This window comes from Carica papaya, chromosome 4 (genome assembly GCF_054855325.1).
Source record: "Carica papaya isolate Zhongbai chromosome 4, ASM5485532v1, whole genome shotgun sequence".
Lineage (NCBI taxonomy): Eukaryota > Viridiplantae > Streptophyta > Magnoliopsida > Brassicales > Caricaceae > Carica > Carica papaya.
Genome location: NC_142312.1, coordinates 6710752 through 6718407, shown reverse-complemented (window position 1 = coordinate 6718407; position 7656 = coordinate 6710752). Strand labels below are relative to the sequence as shown.

General features: G+C 32.3%; 1 long non-coding RNA gene across 1 annotated transcript; it reads right to left on the bottom strand.

Annotated features, from left to right (window-relative positions):
• Positions 1–2914: 2914 nt before the first annotated feature.
• Positions 2915–7331, bottom strand: LOC110817610 (uncharacterized). Its single transcript, XR_002540220.2, has 3 exons — positions 3473–7331; positions 3229–3315; positions 2915–3145 (listed from the first exon to the last, which is right to left on the bottom strand). It is a non-coding gene; the product is annotated as an uncharacterized LOC110817610 (long non-coding RNA).
• Between the last annotated feature and the right edge of the window lie 325 nt (positions 7332–7656).

The window sequence follows — 7656 nt, the reverse complement described above, 5'->3', positions numbered from 1 at the left end:
GTGTTTCCAATAACAAGAAGACACGTTGCTTAAATGTAAGAATTTTTATATTGTAAATTGAAAATTTATAAATTATCAAGCACAAATTTTTATTTTTTAATAATAAAATGTAATTATTTGTATAGATAATAGGTTTATATTTTACATGATGAGCACGTTAAAATAAGTGGATTGATTTGTTTTTAAATCATATAAAATATCGAAAACTTTGGATTAAAAAGTTATTCCTTTCATTAATTTTATAATAAATAACATAATTAATAAAACGCATGATTTTTTTAATAAAAATTTGAAACTAAAATTAGAAGAAGTCTGCTGGGTGACGGAAAATAAATAAATTCAAAGAAATTAATAAACAAATTAAAAGAAAAAAAAAAAAAGAAATGATGATAAGAAGGAATCTAAAGGCGAGTAGAGCAGAACGCGTGAAAAAGCAAGTGGGGAAAACGGAGTGCTTGAAAGTTGGACTCTCAAACCTTTTTTTGACTTTTCAAAGTCCGTCCGCTGAAAAGAAAAAAATTAGGTAACAACTTTATTAACTTTATATTATAATTATTTAAATTTATTAAACTAATAAAAATTGGGTGTGAAGGTATAATATTCCGAATTTCATCGGAATTTTACAGTTTGAGCAAAAGTATTATTCGGATAGATGAACTTTTTTTAAAATTTAATTTAAGAAAAAAAATATATATTTTTATTATATACAAATTAATAATTGATTGAAATACCCATTTGATTATTTAAATATTACACAACATTTATTTAAGTTAAAAATAATTTTTTTTGATTATTTTGTCTATGCAAATTGAAAATTGGAGGTAAATGGGTGATGGAATTTTAGATTAGGTTTTAATATAATAGTAAGGAATAAAAAGTGAGGAGGATGGGGAGTTTTAGGGCAACTCAACTACTACCGAAGGCTGCATAATTTAGTAGCTTTTCAGCGTCCTCGATATTGACCTTATCAATACAAAGTCAAAATCTTATATATTAGCTTTTATTTATATATATATATATATATATATTTAACCTATTGTAACTATATTAATAACAAAAAATTAATTGTTATTTATTTTAAAAAATTATTTTATCTTTAAATTTAATTTAATTACTGTATTTCAACCAAACATTTATTAATTTTATACATAATTTTATTATTAAATCTGCACAAATTGTTCCATTTTAATATTAAACTTGATGAATAACTTTTAGAAAAAACAAAAGAAAAACAGTGATTGTCTAAGTCGGTAGTTTTTAATTTAAAAAAATTGTATAAAATATTTAATATCATATCATATCTTAAATCTTTTAATTATTATTAACACCATAATAATATTTAAAATTAACACAGAATGAATGTGCAATTAAATTTGTTTGATGACGAACGATGGTTTTTTTTAAATATTATCGAACTAGCTACTATGTAAATAAATTCATTGACAATGTTAGTGATACTTAATAAACGTATTTATAAATATCATATTTAAATTAATAGTAATTAAATTATAGTATTAGTTATATTAATAATGTACTAAATTGGGTGTGACTAACAAATTGTTAATTTCATGTGGATACATCACAAAAGTTTGCCAACGTGGGAAGGCTCATTATCTGTATGTACTTCACTTTGTACTCTCATCACCAACCTAATTTCTTATCTAAACCTCAATTAATTAGGTATTAACATCCTATTAATAATTAAATATATATGTGTATATACGAATGAACTGCCAATACCTTTTCCTTATCCTATAATAATTAAAGAAACATTATAAATATGATAGCTTTCAAAATTACTCGAACATTATAATTTTGGTATAATCAATTAATTGCTTATAAAATGGCTAATTAAAATTAAGCCAATTGGGTTTTCAATTAGGAAGATCCCACCGACCAATATGATTCAACAAATTGTTTTTGATAATCAATTGTTTTTTTTTTTGTTGGCTTTATTAAATTATTTCCATACATTGTTTAATCATTAAATTAAGTATGCACTAACTTGGTCTTAAAATTAATTAATACATCATTTCCCTTTCCTTAAGGGGCTTAGTAAATATATTTGTTAAAAAATTGATGCTTTTGTACGTAATGGTGTTTTATGGGCATTGACATAATCATATATTTATTTTTATATGCATAATTATATGTTTTAATTGTTTATCTTATGCTAAGAACTTGACAACCCACACAGTGAGTTGGCTTAGTAGCGATAAGGTATATTATTTTCAATAATACGTACGCACATATACATACACAATTATCTTTTGATACGAGACATTATAAATAGGTAAATTTATTGGACTTTACGTGATGGAACTTTTATAATTTCTTGTTATAATCACTACTTGATTAATCTTGTTTTCGTTGATAATTTTTAGATTTTAATAAGATATCCGTCAATTTGGTAAATACGCCACGAAGTTAATTACTATAAGTTTTTAATATAAATTATTATCAAATAAAAAATGCATAAAAAAAAACCTACTTGCATTATTTACTATTGGAGAACAAAACCAGAGTTTTCAAACTTTTGTTTTTTTTTTTTTTAAAAACAACTCAAATGAGTTATAAGATAAACCAATATATATGCATATATTTATATATATATATATATAGAGAGAGAGAGAGTTTTTGTAGTATAATTATTAATGGGCCCAAATTATAATTAAATCAGCCCACTTAAAACCCAAAGTTCCCAGTCAGTATTTTTTGATGGCCCAAAAGTTTAATAATTCTCACCAAAATTTGTTATAATTATATTCATTTAACATAAAAATAAAATAAAAAATAATAAAGAATTAAAAGGGAAATAATTAAATTGAGAGACGAGAAGAAATTAGTACATATCTAACACTATATTTATATATATATATATATTTACACACAACATTTTTGGTAGAGTGTGAGAACAGAAAATTTCAAACGAATGCTTATACTCATTTCATATTAAACTGAAAAAGAGTTTAAAAAATCATAGAAAACAACATAAAATATCACCTGCAGAAGCACTAGCGGCTACTATAATATATAATAATGCTCATATACGGATATGAGATTGTCCAAACACTTGGATATCATGTAATCTCCAGTGATTATCAAAGGATGAAGACGACTAAAATTCTACACAGACCTCAATCTCCTACCAATTAAAACTCAAAGTTAGAGAAACTGCTCATAAAACTCAGCATTAGCAGTGGATGTGAAAATAAGCATGAGAAATACCTCTATGGCAGAGTCAGGAGCCTCAAAAGAATCATAACTGATGAAACCAAAACCATGGGAGTTCTCTGTATCATGATCTGTCAAGATCTAAAAAAGGAAAAATGCTACATATCAGATAAAAAAAAGTTCAAATGTAAAAATAATGGATGGAAAGTAAATATGCACCATACAAAATTTAATGCTATATAATACTTGATTGTACCCAAGCAATATCCGTCAAGGGCATATCCTAAAGAAAAATAACCTTTTTCTGAACCAAGCAGGAAAGAGCAGCGCCAACCTCAACGTTGAGATGGCAAAGAACCAACAATTTGCAGGAAAGAGTCAATGCTATTCATCCCATAAATGGAATTTGGAGAATAATTGGTCCAACGCTACCTCTTTCTATAGGAATACTCAGAATGAAATGGAGGTGAAGAGAGCCTCAACCTTATGCTTTAGGTTTGGTGACCAATATTACCCAAGTCATCAATGCAGCGCCAAGACAGTGATGGCAGTAGAAGAAATGGAAGAAGTCAATGAGGAAGATGAGGTGAAATAGGAAGAAATTGAGAAGATGATTCTTCAAGCTATAGAAGGGGTTGTGATAGGAGGAACCCTCAAAATTAGAGGATTATTGGAATGCAGAATATTATCATCCTACTTGATAGTGGCAGCTCGCATTCTTTCCTTTATGTGAATGTAGCCAAATTAATCAAAAATAAAATGGTATGTGATAAACTACTCACGGTATTGGTGGCTGATGGGCCAAAGATCACTAGCCAATGAGAGTATTTGGGGTTAAAATGGGTTATGCAGAACTACCAATTCTGCTATAACTTGGGATAATTGAACTAGGACGATATGGTATGATCTTAGTGGTTGAATGAATGAAACAGTATAGCTATGCAATATTTGACTTTGTCAAGTCCATGATCAAATTCAAATATGAGAACATGGTGATCTCTTGAATGGGGCAAGGGGAACGAAGTGAAGAAATTGATTAAGCAACAACAACAAATTGCTGATGGAATTGATTGTCATGTAATGGTAGAAAAAATATGGAGTACTGAGGAGCAGGGTCTAAGAACGAGTACTTGAGGATTATATAGATAAATTCCAAGATAAATCAAGAGGAACTCGAGGGATGATTGTTCGACCCACAGAAGCTAATTCATCTGTAAGGGATTTTGCCTTTTGAAGATACCGGGAGACTGTAAGATCATGCTTCTTGAGTTCTTGCAATTCAATGTTGAGTTGCAATTGTCGGTTTTGTGATATGGAGCCAGAGGTACTGGCTAATGCATTTCAGACATCATGGGAGGAGGTCATGCCAATGATATAGGGAAAAACCTCTTCAGATAGAGAGGAGAGTAGCCAACACAGCAGCATCTGGTCTGTCTAAAACCAGGTTTCATATTCTAGGTTGGGAATGATTTCATCTGTTTTTTTTGAGTTTATTTTTGTTTTTGGTGGAGCCGGTGAGGTGGGTCGACATATCCCATCAGTTTTTGGTAGTTCAGGAGGGGTAGAAACTGTGTTTTCCAGGCGAGATAATTTTTGCTGGTGAGTTTAATGGAGACAGAGTGATATGATGTAGAGACTGTGTTTTGGTTTGATGCAGATGCCATTGTTTCTGGCTCTGATACCATGTTGTGTTTTGAGAAACTGAGCTGTTATTTTTGTCTATTTTATTGAGGGCATTATATACACATATATATACAGAATATGGAGATAAGAAGGAGAGGAATATGGATACATGCTGAAGGAGAAAAGATGTGCTGCAGAAGCTAAAAGTACGGAGGTAAGAGTTTATCTCCCAACATTTGTGTTCTCCAAGATTGATATAAGGGCAATGTATCCTCAAATCAGGGTAAAGGAGGAAGACATACATAAGACTGTCTTTAGAATCCATCACTAGCATTACGAGTTCAAGGTGATGCCTTTGGGTTAACCAACAAATTAGGTCAAGCTTTGATGAACCATGTTTTCCAAGAATACATTCAGAAATTCGTATAAAGTATTATTTGATTACAACTTTAATTTATAGCATGAACGAACAAGAGTATTTTGAGCAGTTGGATAAAGTAATGACACTACTGCGGAAGCATAAGCTATTTGGCAAGGAAATTAAGTGCTACTTTTTGCAATGCGAGGTTGAGTATTTGGGGCACCTCAACTCATTCTAAGTGGGTAAAACAGACCCAAAAAAGGTTGTGACTCGATTACTTGGCCACAGCAAAAGTCGGTGAAGGCCTTAAGGGGTTTTTTGGGCTTAACTGGATAGTAGCGCAAGTCTATTTAAAATTAAGGGATGATTAGCAAACCCCTTGAAGAAATGCTCAAAAAGAATGCATTCAACTGGACTAAAGAAGCGACTGAAGCATTCCAACAATTTAAGGAAGCCATGACCATCACCTAGTGCTGAGGCTTCCTGATTTTTCCCAGCCCTTTATAGTGGAAAAAATGCATGTGGTAAGGGCATGATGGCATTATTAATGCAGAAGGAGAGGTCAATTGCCTTTATCAGCAAAGCCCTATGAATTCATAACCAAACCAAGTCTGGTATGAATAGAAGCTTATGGTAATATTACATGGAGTGGCAAAATGGTGAGACTACTTCGAATGGACACAGTTTGTAATTGAAAAAGATCAGAGGAGTCTCAATATTGTTTCGACAACATGTTACCTCTATGATACAACAAAAGGGGTTGATTTAAGCTGTTGAAACTGATTATACGATCCAATCTAAGAAGTGGTCTAAAAACAGAGTGGCGCATGTTTTACCAAGAAGGCTGGAGGATGAAGCAGCAGCTGAAATATAGGCAGTAGTGACCACGACCACACCATCCTGGTTACCAGGGGTGTTAGACAGTTATAAGAGTGATATCTTCTTGAATAATTTATCATATGAATTAGTCATAAATCTAAAAGCCGACTTCCTTTTAGTTCGAAAAATGGAATTTGAAGATTCAAGGACTGGATTCTGATAGGTTCAAACACGGATTTAAGGGAAAAATCATGTACTAATGTCAATTCTGTTGTTAGAGGGCATTCAGGAGTTAAGGCAACTAATGAACGTCTTAAACAATGCTTCTTTTGGCAATAAGCCAAACAATAAGTAATCTAATGGATACAGTATTGTAACGTTTGCTGGGGTGCACAATTGAGAGAGTTTTCTTACCACGGCTGCTATAACCCTTAGTCCTTAGTCAGGCTTGAATATATTTTTCATTGGATTTTATTGAGCGGTTATCAAAATTAGAGGCGAAGGACACAATCTTAGCATTTGTTGAGTGTCTTATTAAATAGGATCATTTTATTGCCTTGAAGCATCCCTTCATTGCTCAACTGGTTGCTAAGATTATATGGAGACTATCCGCAGGTTGCACGGGTTACTGAAGGTGTTAGTATCTAATAAGGACAATGTGTTTGCCAGTTTCTTTACTCTTTTAGAAGGAGTTTATGAAGTTGGCTAGGGCAACATTGTACTTCAGTTATTTATATCACCTACAGACTGATGGGCAGACTGAACGGCTTGGTCAGTGTCTTGAGATGTATCTCAGATGTATGGCTCATCAGAAGTCGGAAGGCTTGGGCAAAGTGGCTTGCTCTAGCAAAGTGGTAGAAAAATACTCTTTACTACTCTAGTTTGAAAATGACTCTTTTGCAAGCTGTCTAGGTTTATGCTCCTCCATACTTGCCAGAGATAGTGAATATTCAGGCACTCTCTCAAGCTGTAGAGGATTACTTGAACATTGTAAGATGAGTGGTAAAATTCGTCAGCGCTTGCTTAAGACTCAACATCACACTAAGCAGTATGCTGACTCGCATCCAAGTAAAAGACACTTCCAAGAACATGATCTAATGTTGGTAAAGCTACGACCTTTCAAGCAAGGGTTTGTTTGTAAGGATCAAGCTTATAAAATGTCTACTCGTTTTTATGGACTGTTTGAAATCATGTAGAAAGTAGAGGAGGTGTGGTTTACAAGTTGAAGTTACCAGTTACTTCTCGCATCCACCCGGTATTTCATGTCTCTAAACCGAAGGAAATATGTCAGGGGAAAGCAAACTCAGTTTGAAAAGCTACCCGAGATGGATTTAAGGGGGGTAGTGGTACAGGTGAGGAAGGGAAGGAAGTGGAACAGGTGCTGGTTCATCGAAAAAGGAACCAAAACAGATGATTGCACTTGGGAAGATCATGAATTCTTGCTTCCAAACTTCAAGCTTGAGGACAATGAGGTGGTCACTGTCAGCACTGGTAAGCCTTTGAAAGGCGTGAAGTTAGACTCTGAGGATATGTTGTTATTGTGTGTGTAATTGAAAGAAGTGTAGGACGGAGTCAGTGAAGAGTAAATAATAATAATAAAATAAAAAATAAAAAATGATTACACATGCAAATCATATAATTAGTAATAATGTCATGAGTTCCGTGTGATAATATCCATA